We start from the raw sequence: 13,499 nt of genomic DNA, 5'->3' as shown, positions 1-13,499 counted from the left end.
GTATCATTTTTTTCGTCTTTGGTATGACGCGACCGGGGATTGAACCCACGACCTCCCGCACTCAAAGCGGACGCTCTAACACTAGGCTACCGAGGCGGTTGTATTGCGTAAGTAACTAAAGATTATAGATCATCAATAAAAGTTTATGTTGGAATTTGTTTAAGGTTCTGACATTATTGACAATATTTCTAGTAATATAATCAGCCTATACTGATTATGTGAATCAGTCGGAAACTCGCTTCCTGTCATTCACATGTGTACACATTTGAGACGTGTTCACTTTTAAATTTCGGCTCCATTAAATTACTTGACTTGACATGATCTAAGTTCATGCTCATTACACGTATTCCATTCTTCGCTGTAACAAAAGATTTTTCAGTATTTCTACAACATTATGATTTACGTTTTAACATATCTATCATGTGACGAAAGCTGGTATTTGTTCCACTTACTTTTTATGTGTGTCTGAAAATATACATACGTATTTTTATCAAATTCATCTCTCAGTAATTTAATGGAATGGTTAGAAAAATAAGAATTAAGTAAATCAATTTCCTTGTTTAATCTGTAATTATAGCATATGGTTCAGTAATAGCTTTTACCATCTGCTTTAATTATTTGACTGTCAAACACAAGTAGCGGTATTTACTTTCGATAATTGATTTCCATTAAGACTTTATGTTCAATGTAGATAGCAAGCACATGTTTGAGGGTGTTTTATATCTGGAATATAATGACTAACATATTTCCTGACAAGACTGTAAAGCTTCCTCAAGGTACTGTATCTGAGTTTACTTTAGTAGTCAAAATTGATGTTATTGAATACTTGGTATATCAAATGGTTATATACAAATGGTTTCATACAACCTTTACAGATAGTGGCTTGCGCTTATTTCTCGTAACTTAAATAAACTTTAAATAATATCTGAGTTTGAAAGTAAAAAATCATAATTTATATGAGTTACTTGAATAACGTCATTGATGATTCGTTTATAATAATTCGAAAATTAGTAACAAAGAAATATTTTGCTCATATATAACATTTAATTTTGATAACAACGACAGTTAGTTTAGTTTACACGTTATGACATAAGGATTATGGCTACACAAGGCAATTTGACAACCATATCAATTTAAAGTAGAGTGAAAACGACAGGTGTGATAGATATTTCTTCTTTAACAACAAAAAACATTGCATATCCTCTATCATGGCTGGTCAGGATATCACTAAGACCATTTGACCTTCTGAAGCCCAACATAATAAGAGTCATCTACTGACCACAGGCTGTCATTGTATGCCGGTTGACAACTTTATCTTTAGTTGTTGAACTGAAAATTTTTAGTGTCAAGAGCAGTATGACTTTGACTTTTGACATACATTAACCCCCCACGCCCGACCCACCTCAGTAAAAACATATCGGTCATCTACAGGCAGTAATCCTAAGCGTACATCAATTTTCAACTCAAAGTAACCGTGGCTTTGACTTTTGGCTAACTGACTCCCGAAGCACTAAGGTCACTGACCACAGGCAATCATCCTATTAGTTTTTATGAATGAAACCTTGGAAACTTGGTCATTTCAAACGTGCAAACTTACTAACTATAATCTGGTAGAGTTTTACTTGATAATCCCAGTAGCCAGGTACATCGTGTTGATTTTGCAATTAAATAAAATTAATTTGTTGCATTTACTTCGTACGCTTTCTGCGATGTGTGCATCAAAGTATAAAGTACATTTTGGTGCAAGGCAAGGGGATTCTATTAAATATTTGGCAGTATTACAAGTCAACAATTTTTGGGAATATAAAACCAGACCTTATGTAACAAGTTTGTTTATAAAAGGTGGTAACATGTTATACAAGACCATAAAAGTTTGATGAGATTCACACCAAATCACAAACTTTTACAACATGCTACAACAGTACGATAACTTATTATATCGGTTTGCCTCCCTCCTAAGAGAAGCAAGCAGGTTATTGACGATAATGTTTCATACTGATATTGGTCTTGAAATTGAGATAAAACTCAGCTATACAGTATTTATATGTATATGCGAAGACGGTATCTGACCGATGACCTGAAACGTAAACAACTGCAAAATATTAGGGGTATTCCGTGAGTCAATATGCTATATATACTATTGTCTTTTATCAAATAAACTTCCTTTACGCTAATATTTTCGTGAACCAGGTCATATTGACCTTCTAATTTTCTAACTTCAAAACACACTTACAAACAGAGTCTGTTTTCAATTTATTTGAGAGTCGGAAATAATTCAGATTGGTAAAATGGTTTCAGAATTGTTTTCATTTGGTTAAAAGTTAAAATATCATCCATCACTTTCAAGTAAAATAGAACTATTTCAAAGCTAAAGAATGTTTCAGGTTTTGTTCATGTAACTATTCAATTAATTTTTTGTAAGGAATTCTGTTGGCACTCTTATACGTGTTTAAGACAGTAAGTATTATTTTCGCTTTGTAAACATCCATGGATTCAATAAAGAAATGTTATATAGATATATAAATATTTTAATTAATAGGTTGCAATGTAAATTTACATTTAATATATCTTATGGGGTTGGTGCTTTGGCATGCATGCTACTTAATGTTTGAACTCGTCAGTGCCAAGCAGCCCAATCTTCGCAAAGTTTGTATGCCATGCTTTTACAGAATGTTTAAATACTTGGAAGATTAAGATAATACATAACTAATATATAACTAATTAAAATGATTTCTATTGTTTCAATCCCCCGATCTGGTAGTGTACTCGTATTATTGCTGAATTTTACTACTTTAACTTTAAGCATCCAAACTTTACATGCCGAGTTAGACATAGAGTAGTAGTTCCAGAAAACTATTTCATAAATCATAAGGTCAAATGACATCAAAACGAATAATCGCATTCATCAATATGTTGTTTTTTTCTGTTTGCTTAGAGAGAATTAGTGTTTGTAATTAGTGCATTTTTATATGTCATTGTATTTAATGAGATTTGAAGCAAACTAAACTTGCACCGATCTTTAAATTCCTAAAGAATTTGCAATCATTTGAGTGCAAATGATGTAAGAACGATAATGTTCTTATTTAAGAAATCTAAGACGATTATTTAGATATACACTTACTCATTGTGTACACTCTCTCTCATTCATTGTTAATATATACTGCTTGCGACAACATTATACACAAATGATTCATATGGACTAAATTGATGATAACGAATTTGAAAACGTTTTAGTAGCCATGAATATTTAAAGAGTACACACATGCGTATCAATAACAATGTAACTTTAAAAAAGTAGTTCTGCACGTTTGGATAAAAATTTTGTCTACAATGTAGAATTTGATTAAACTCTGATTTTTCAAAACTTCAGAATATACCTAGAAAATTGAGCAAATAAAAAGGTAGGGTCATGTGCTTGAGTTTTTGCTAGACTGATTTGAAAAATATGGACCTCATGCAATATTAATGGGAGTCTATGGGAAAATCATAACTTTCATAACATTTTCGCGAATAGAATTTTTTCTACAATGTAGATTTTGATGAAACTTCACACAGTTGTTAATCAAGACATGGCCTATAATTTGATGAAATAAAATGTATAGGTCCGTGTGCTTATTTTTAAGATATTTGACCATGATTAAAGTGAACCGGACATTTCACGCTAATTTTAAGACATTATTTTGAATTATTTAACGCGTTATATGTTTTAATACCATATTTTGACTTCAGAAATATAGCAACAGTGCCATTGTAATAAATTTACTCACATGTTGCGATTAATTCATAAAATAATTTTCATTTCCGCACGCCGAATCCAGGCTTTATTCTACGTTTTCCGGGTAAATGATGTTACGCCATCACTTCCGGTTTATCAAACGGGCAGAACTACCTTAATCCCAACGCTCTATATCAAGATTAACATATATATCACTAGTATAGTATAGATACCTGTTTTGTGCACAGATGTAAAATGCAATAAAACTCCAAACCATTTGCACGTTTTCTGGTTTTACCAGTTATCCAAAGTAGCTTTCAAGTAACCGTTCCAAACGTAGATATTACTCACCATAGTAATTCCGTCACAACAAATATTGACAAATATCTCACTACTGTTGAAGAGAACAAAACAGTAACATGAAAACACTAACAAGCAATATGATATTTTGAAACGTTTTATTTCAATAGCATTGCTCTGGAAAGCGAACTATTGATTGTTCTATCTTTTTTTGAAATAAATATATTCTATTGATTTACCGCGGACTCAGTTTAACGTTAATAAATTATACATAGTAGCAAACAGGATTTCAGACGCCGGCAATTCATAAATATACAAAAGAAAATAATGAGTTCGTATAAATGTATTATAGTATTGAATTAACTTACATTATAAAGCGGAATGTAGGGCTATTTAAATAACAAAACAATGTTATATCCGCTCCTTCAAATCATTTAATAATGCTTGTTTAAACAAATGAATTCAAACTGTTTGAACAGAACATCTTTTATATTTCGCGGTATAGTGTGCGCCGTAAAACAAACGTACATAAATACTAGTAGTAGAATTATAATTCAAGTTTATAGCTATAAAATTAGAAATTTTACGATGCAAGACACTTAACTTTATATACATATCACCAGGGGTTAATTAGGTTGCTTATTTATGAGGCAGAACCTAATTAGGTTTCCGCGAAATAAAAATCTATGAACTAAGAATTCTAACCAGATTTAAATTGAACTGAACACCGAGAAATGCTGAACATGAATAGAAAGTCTAATTTTGTTTTTATAATGTCGATGTAATTGAATTTTACAACACTTTCAGTAATTGGCAGGAAACAAAGTCACGGAAGGCTCTGAATTCATTGTTAATTTCTCTTTGGAGTGATTCATCCAAACACATAGTAAAACAAATGCGCGTATACTGAATACAGTATTGAAATGTCCACGCCCATGTATTTTGTCTTGTGCTTTCATCTGAGGAAGTTTCTACCCAGGTGCCCCCTCCCTTACACTCGTGTATGAAATAATACCTAGATGGACACCTAGAGTCTTTCTCCAACATTCAAAGGCTGGAAATCTGCCAAAATAACATGGGCTGTAGAGATTGGACTTAATGTACTATAATATCTGTGTTTATAACATGGCTGTCACATTTTGTTATGGACATAGCGAACATACTTATGCAAATTTTTGCTAAATCCTCTTTTTCAAAAATTATTTCTAAAATACTTATATGCTGGAATATTCTTTTTACATAGAGTAACTGTTAATGAACCCGTTGTTTTTTATTACCTCCCTTTATTGTCCTGGCAGTATAAATACATCTGCAACATAAAAAGACATGCTTTTCTTACCATGTAATTATCTTCGTTCTCAGTTAAGACATCTGCTTTATCTGGTTTAACATCAAATTAAAAAAAAAAGTCAGATGAAGTTACCCCGTAACGTTAACGTTATTTACTTTTCTTAGCTTTTAAAATAGTAACGCTATTAAACTTATCAACCGCTAAAACTAATCGTTGCATATCATGGAATACTCAACATATACTGTAAAATAAAATATTGTTTTCAAGTCATTTATATTGAAATAACTCTGTATTTCCTAAACACGAAAAAAAGGTAAACATGTTGGTAAACTTATTTTTTTTTCTGCAATAAACTCTGTATATAGCATAAACACAAAACAGATTTATATGAACAATAAGTAACATACTGCTAGTTCCGGACATTTCAAGATCTTGACATTCTGCCAATTCAGTCGATAGCTAATGGACATTATCCATAGATTATGTAAACAGACTTCCATTTTGTTTATCATTTATTGCAAAACGTTTCTTCAGAGACACCATCCATCTTTAATAAAAATGCAGAACTACACATTATTACTCATGGGAGATCGGTCATTCCAAATATAATATTTTTATCTACAGATAAATATTATTTTCTAGACAAAGGTTATTTCATGATGCTTCAGATACTCGTATGTGGCACTGCGATGGCAGAAACTATTTTACGTCGCATATAGATTAATACTATTATATAAATAGTTTCTGATTTACTTGGATCTCTGTAGTAGGTTTATTTAGGTTGGTGCTTTCGCTATTAAAGTTGTTCCAAACCAAATTTCAAGAGATTCCCATGAATACAACACTTTTATCTCGGTGCATATCATGGAAATGCTGTTTGAAACATCAGGCGTTTAACCTTCAATATTTCAATATTTCTTTATTCCATTCAAAGTATACAACATTGCCAAACTATAACATTAAAGATGTAGTATGATCATCTTTCACTGAAATATTTTATCATAATCTGGGAATTCCTCATCAAATACACTTAAATTCGCTAATTCTACTGTATAATTATATTAGTTTGCACTCACAATGAAATATCATAATGTTACAGCCATTCGTTACAGTATTTTAACTGGCATTATATATTCACATTTTTGTTGACGCTTTTATTTATTAATATCCAGTAAACTAAACCTAGTACACAACACCGTGTACACATAAAAATAGGTTTGTAATATATTTACATAGTTACTGTACAATAATATGAAAACATTTTCAAAAAGGAAAATTGGACATAATATCTTTAAACAAAAAGTAAGTACAAAAACATTATTAATTGGAAATGCATTATACACTCAAAGTACAATATACTGAGATAGCAGCAAATCATTTTCATTTATCATTGATTTCTAATGGAGAGAAGTAAATAACGTAAATAGTATGGTCACAAAAGGGTGATGATTTGTTAAAAATATGTGTAACTTGCTGGATCAGTACAAAGTGGCACATACATTCTTTAAATCTAAAATACTGTTTAAAACAGCAGAATTCACAAACCGGTTAACAGTTTATTGGCCAGACGTTAAAACTATAGGGTATGTGTACATCTACTTGTTCACACTAAATAAAGGTTAACTTTCGTTCATCCTTGGTTTTTGTTTTTTGGGTACAGTATTTCAGTTTCAGTAACACTGTCATAACAGCTTAGAAGAGAAACATAATTAGTAGTCAGAAAAAAAAAGAATTCTTAGCGGGAACACCATAACAAGACAATACTTTAATAGGCTGTTGCTGCTTTCTAACTTACTTTTCCTCGCAATAAAGATGCGTTGTTTTACATTATGTTTGGAGTTTTTACTTTAAATTCATTTTGCATATTTGCCATAGCAGAGAAAAGAAAATGTAGTTAAACGTCCTCAAGACGAAAGAAAATCTTAAACATTATCCATCATCGAGATATTTGTCTGCAAATTCATAATTTAGCAATGTTATGCGTATTCCTCTGGGATTCGAACGTGATAATTGATATAATGTTTCTTTGGACAAGCAATGTGTAGCTGGCGCCATATTTACTAATTTCATCACAGTCAGTATAAAAAAACATCTATACCCTTGTACACAAGTAATGGATATGAATTTGTGTCTAAAATAGGAAATCTGAACACGCAGAAAATGAATTAATGCCAAAATTGATAATCGTAATGTAAGATCATGTTGTTCGGATAATTTACAGTCCCTTATAACTGATACTGTCAAACATTGGAAGAACAGAACGTTAGAAGCAAAATTACGCCTGCATATGACTGCATTATTGTCTATTCTCGCAGGGTAAAATGCAAACACCATAATGCCCAATAGCATATTTTATTGGAAATTACGAGTTATCGTGAGTGAGACCAATCAAAGAATACAATGTACTATAATTTTATTGATTTTTATTTTATTCTTACACTATTTTGTGAAACATATTTCACGTTCTTTTTGTAATACGGATATTCATGTTAAGATTTCATTTTTATTACTTACTCTCGCCAGTTGCTTGAATTGTCCGTGGAATGAGCGAACACTTGTCCAGTCCCGGATTTACCCGATATCCTTTGAAATGATATTGACAAGTAATTTGTCTTTAGATTTACGATATTTTAAAGACTTTAATCAACATTTTGCAGAACAGTTAACTGACATGTACGTAGAAGAATGTCGAATAAAGTAGGGTATAAATTTCTTTAAAAACAATTAATGATAAATTATGAGTGTGACAATTTTCTGTCAGTTAAGTTTGCAGGTGAAATAAAGATATGGTCAGACAGAGGTATTGAGCCCATAAAACCGAAACTGGCAGCAGAACGTTTTGTCCACACAGCTATATCTGCATATGCAACAAGATCGTGTTAACTAAGAAATGTATATCTCATATTAGTTTTTAAGTAGTTATATCGCTATTAAGGTTCGGACACCGCAAATTTATAAGAGGAAACATACTGAATATCTATCACTTATTGACAATAAACAAACTAGAGCAATCACTAAAGGTGATGAATGTACCCCCGCATACACTGACACAGTACATTGCAATTTGACACACACAAGATTGCATAATTATGTGGACTGTATGTATATAGACTGTATGTATACAGTATAGTAACAAAAAACAAAGTCCCATAACTATGCCGAATATTTATCTAAAAGAATGTAACATGCACCATGCACAACTAGGGTTGGTACTGATCACTTGTGTGAAGTTTCATTAAATTGTGTGCAAGGGTTTGGTAGATTAGGCACGCACAAGATTGCATATGCAGACTGTATGTACATAGTATGTTAACAAGAAACAAAGTCCCATAACTCTGCAATTATTGTCGCTGAAAGAAATTAACATGCCCCATGCACAACTACTGTTGTTACTGATCACTTGTGTGAAGTTTCATTAAATTGTGTCAAGGGGATGAGGAGAGATGGTGCGCACAAGATTGTGTCTATGTATATAGTATAGTAACAAAAAAACAAAGTCCCATAACTCTGCAATTCTTTTTTCTAAAAGAATCTAACATGCCCCATGCACAACTACTGTTGGTACTGATCACTTGTGTGAAGTTTCATTAAATTGTGTCAAGGGGATGAGGAGAGATGGTGCGCACAAGATTGTGTCTATGTATGTAGTATAGTAACCAAAAAACAAAGTCCCATAACTCTGCAATTTCTTTTCTAAAAGAACCTAACATGCCCCATGCACAACTACTGTTGGTACTGATCACTTGTGTAAGTTTCATTAAATTGTGTCAAGGGGATGAGGACAGATGGTGCGCACAAGATTGTGTCTATGTATATAGTATAGTAACAAAAAAACAAAGTCCCATTACTCTGCAATTTTTTTTTCTAAAAGAACCTAACATGCCCCATGCACAACTACTGTTGGTACTGATCACTTGTGTGAAGTTTCATTAAATTCTGTCAAGGGGATAAGGAGAGATGGTGCGCACAAGATTGCGTCTACGGACGGACAGACAGACAGACAGACAGACAGACAACCTGAAACCAGTATACCCCCCCACCCCTTACAACTTTGTTGTCGGGGGTACAATAAACGAAGCTGTTTCTTTTAAATTGTTTTCAATAACAAATAGAGACTCAAGAGGTTGGTGATATATGTACTGATAATATGTATTGTATTGTATTGTATTGTGTATGAAGATAAAGAAGTAGAAAGAATGTAAATTAAAGGGTAAAACAGATTTTTTTTTCTCTCATGCAAACTGTATAACTGTAATAACATTTTCTCATTACATAAGTTATGAACTGATGTCTAGATGTTTTACTCAACAATGCAATAGCCAACATGCTAATTCGTGGTCTCATGAAATTAATTTTTTTGCCAGACAATCTAGGTTTTAGTAATGTATTATTGAATTACCTATTATGGAACTATTATGCATTCAGTGCATACAAAAGTGGAAAAAAATATTAATGTATCAAAGTCAGTGTATTATACAAAAAAGTAAAGTAGAATTCAGTCACGAGAAAACTTAGATATATAAGAAAACAATTTACAGAGAAATGGTATGCAAAAATACAACTGCATTTCATAACCTAGAGATTTAAGTTTGACGCCAAACTTTTATTTATAGACAATAATGTTCAATGAGCTTGATATGTCAATTACTTGAATCCAGTTTTAATTTTCTTTTTTACTTTGTTATAAAGAAGTATTTAAACATTGGACAGGGGTGCTTTTTTTAAATCAGCTTGACCGTCTTTATAGAAACTCATTATTATATATCCTCTACTAACTTTAAAAATGTGTTTAAAATGCTAACTTTAAAATGACGGAAACAAACCCTTGAGGATTTTACTGTTTCTGGCTGTAAGTTCGTATTTAGATTGATAAAATGATTTGTTATGGATTTAATGTTATTTTATCATATACCGTTGCTCGTCTTGACCATATTTGTATGGCCAAAGGCATGTCAAATGCCGGCTTGCCAATAAATGAAATGACTGGTTCATGAAAGTCCTTGAACAACATATTGCCATTTCAAGTAGCAATAAGGCAGCGAAGAAATTGCCTAGGAATGTATTGGAAAACCATGTGGCTATTTAACGGGGCACATTAATGTTGTAGGCCTACGAATATATTGGGGAAAAAATCTTCAGAGGCACAATTGTTATCAATGGAATTGTGTAATACCTAATTAATTAGCCAGGAATAGATAAAGAAGGAAATGAATTAAAAGCGGAGGTAATGAAAATTAAACACACAATATGTACCTTCTAAGCAGTAATATGCCTTCACACTTAGAGTTGCACATTTCCTGTAATATCGCAAATTGTTACTTTCCTTTAGAAAAAATAAATTTGTTTTTAAAGTATGTTAACAAGATCATTTTATAGTGTGTTCATGTAAACCTTACCGACACAATACGTGCCAAAACATTTTGTCATCATTGTTAATGTTATAATACATCTGTCTAGTAATTAAAGTGTCGGCAATCTGCCCCAGAATACGTTGCAATATAGACATATGTTAATTACAAACTAATATGTTCACATGCTACCTAACTGATGTACAGGATGATTCAACGACAAACACTTTTAAGTATAAGAACAGTTATTCAAAAGTAAATTTGTATTATGTGTAAGTGTAATCATCAGTTTTGTATATAACACGTAAAGAATTGCAAATGCAAGATTTATACAGCATTGCCCTATCATTTCCTCTTCTGAACTCTGTACTTCCACTGAATTCCACTATTTCCGCATACAGACACAAGTCTGTTATTGTATATTGTGATATCTGTTACTGCTTTGTTGCCGCATCATTGTTCCTTATTTTGTTTTGAATCTGTTTATTCTCGAACACAAAATATCTCAGTATTTATCGGGAATATTAAATGATTGCTTCGAGTTATGATTAATGTTTTTGTTTAGACTAGTACAATTGTTACAAATCGTCAGACAAATGAGGTATGACAAGTGCATACGTAAACAAAGATAAATAGTTTTTAAAATTATATAAAAGAGATTATTTTATATATTTAAAATTTGAATAGCAATTTTTGTTATACCTACAACTATCTATATACCATTTGAAAGCTTTAATGCATTTTTAGTAATTTAAAAGAAACAAGAAGCCCAAAATGGGTCTTAGTCGCTCACCTACTGAGGATTGCGAACTTCAGACCTTGCTTTTGAGCAAATTTAGTGAACATCCATTAAGCAGTTCATACTCAAAACAATTTATAGGTTTTTCTATCAAACTGAATGCACTCCTTTAATAGCAAACATGATACGAAATTTGTATAAATTCAAACTTGTCGTCTGCGACTGAATAAATGTATTAGCAGATGCAGACGATATTTTAGCCTCTTTCTATTAATCAAACAATGCATAGCTTAATGTTTAATTTACCACGAGTTTAATGCGAATTGAGAGCTAACCCGAGTGGTTAAATATTCAATCATCTATTTCAGAATTGGAGCCTTTAAGGTATGATAAGCCATACTGTTGAATTAAGGCAAGGAGATCGTTTTTTTTTAAATGATACTAGTAATATTCTATGAAAGAAATGTTTTTAAAAGTTCTTACTAAGGAGAGAACTTAAAATAAAACGTGTAAACTTTTGTAAAACATATCCTTGAACGATGTATTTTGTCACATCGTCACGGGGAACATACGTTGTGCCCAAGGGCCGAACTCAAATCACGGTCCTGTGCTCAAACCTACTGGGCACACATGCATTTTAACATCATTCCATTGTGACCTTTTTCAGTTTTTTGCGTCATGCCAGGCAAAGTTGACACTAAGCAAAAATTTCTAGATCTTAGGATCATTGAAAAAATAACACGAATTGTGCATGATTTCGTAATTCTAGTTTCCAGTTTATGACTTTATTGCTTTCTGATTTACTCGTGTTGTTTTAAAAAACAATGTAAATTATTCAGACATTTTCTTTGCTAATACTAATTTTTTGTACGTAGAATGAATGAAATAAAGGCAGTTGGAATATGCTACAACGTTCAGTAATGAGAATAAATAAGGGTAATACCCAGAAAAGACCAAAACGGGGTATTAGTTTGCTATAAGTCCATGCTTTTATATAAGAAACACTACTCTGTAGTGTCGATCAAGGTGTACCTTTCTTTGAAACCTGAACACATTTTGTCATATGTACTTTACATTTTACTTATGACGCCATTAATGTATTAATCAGAATGCTTAACAGTCGTTCTTTCACGGGAACGTGCTATAAAGCCATTAGTTGAACAAATACTCATTACAAAATACAACAAAAAGCATTATTCTTCGCTTAAGCAGGGACCGCGCATTTACTGAGACATGTCCTTTTGGAAGCATATTCATCAACCAAGTTTCCTCTAAGGAAAATAATCCTTTGTATTTCATAATCGCTGATTAGTTAATACTTAGAATTGTTGCCTGACTTCAGAAAAAAAAAATTATTATCAAATACGAAACAGTTGCAGCGTATTTAGTTGGTTGAACGTGTTTTCGTATTTTAGTGTAATATTGTTGTGAACACGTTCGACATTGTGTTTAGCGAGAAACGGTAATTTGCACAATACCTTTTTTATGTACTTAGGGAAATGTCTGTGATCAATACTGAAAACTATTATTTTACCCTACAGATCATTTCTAAAGGGCTATTGTTCTTTTGTGCGTGTCGTATTATTCCTCGAAGACATGTTTTATCACTTTTTATCACGAAAAACATGAGTTTCAAATTAAAACTATCAACACCTTCAAACAACAATTCTAAAAAAAAACGACTTGTGGGCTAAGACGATCAATTGCGGGTGATTTCATTAGTGAATTTTAAGTTTTATCGCCTTTAAATGTCTGGCGTAATCAGACATATCGTCCACTGAGAGCCAGACGGGCTCATCAGCATATGTCTGTAGAGTAGCAGTACAGTTTGTCGCAATTCAATACCTTTGAGAAAGAATGAATTAACAGTATCTTATCATGTATTTAGAGTAAGTACTACACGTCTGATTGCATAGAATATTTCTATTCAATTTGTTCTTGATTGATATATGAATTAGACATTGAGCTGATTTCGTTGTTGTTCAAGAAATTCAGTAAATATGTTTGGTCTTATAAACGTTATAATAGGCGAGAATTTGATGTTTGCTTTGGTTGTTATGCAGAACTGATCAGTTTTATTTCGCATATTGTGAAATCAGTAATTTT

General features: G+C 32.0%; 1 protein-coding gene across 13 annotated transcripts in view; it reads right to left on the bottom strand.

Annotated features, from left to right (window-relative positions):
* The window catches only part of LOC123551877 (suppressor of lurcher protein 1-like), a 377,473-nt gene that overhangs the window by 339,375 nt on the left and 24,599 nt on the right, over positions 1–13,499 (bottom strand). The window contains exon 1 of one of the 13 annotated variants that reach the window (XM_045341127.2): positions 3,949–4,089. The exons of the other annotated variants lie outside the window; for them this stretch is intronic. The gene's annotated coding sequence lies outside the window, so the exon portion shown is untranslated. Of the gene's footprint in view, positions 1–3,948; positions 4,090–13,499 lie in introns of those variants that run through there. 13 annotated transcript variants of the gene reach the window in all.

Source organism: Mercenaria mercenaria, chromosome 4 (assembly GCF_021730395.1).
Source record: "Mercenaria mercenaria strain notata chromosome 4, MADL_Memer_1, whole genome shotgun sequence".
Taxonomy (NCBI): Eukaryota; Metazoa; Mollusca; class Bivalvia; order Venerida; family Veneridae; genus Mercenaria; species Mercenaria mercenaria.
The sequence above is the reverse complement of the archived record's forward strand: the minus strand, read 5'-3'. Positions and strand labels throughout refer to the sequence as shown.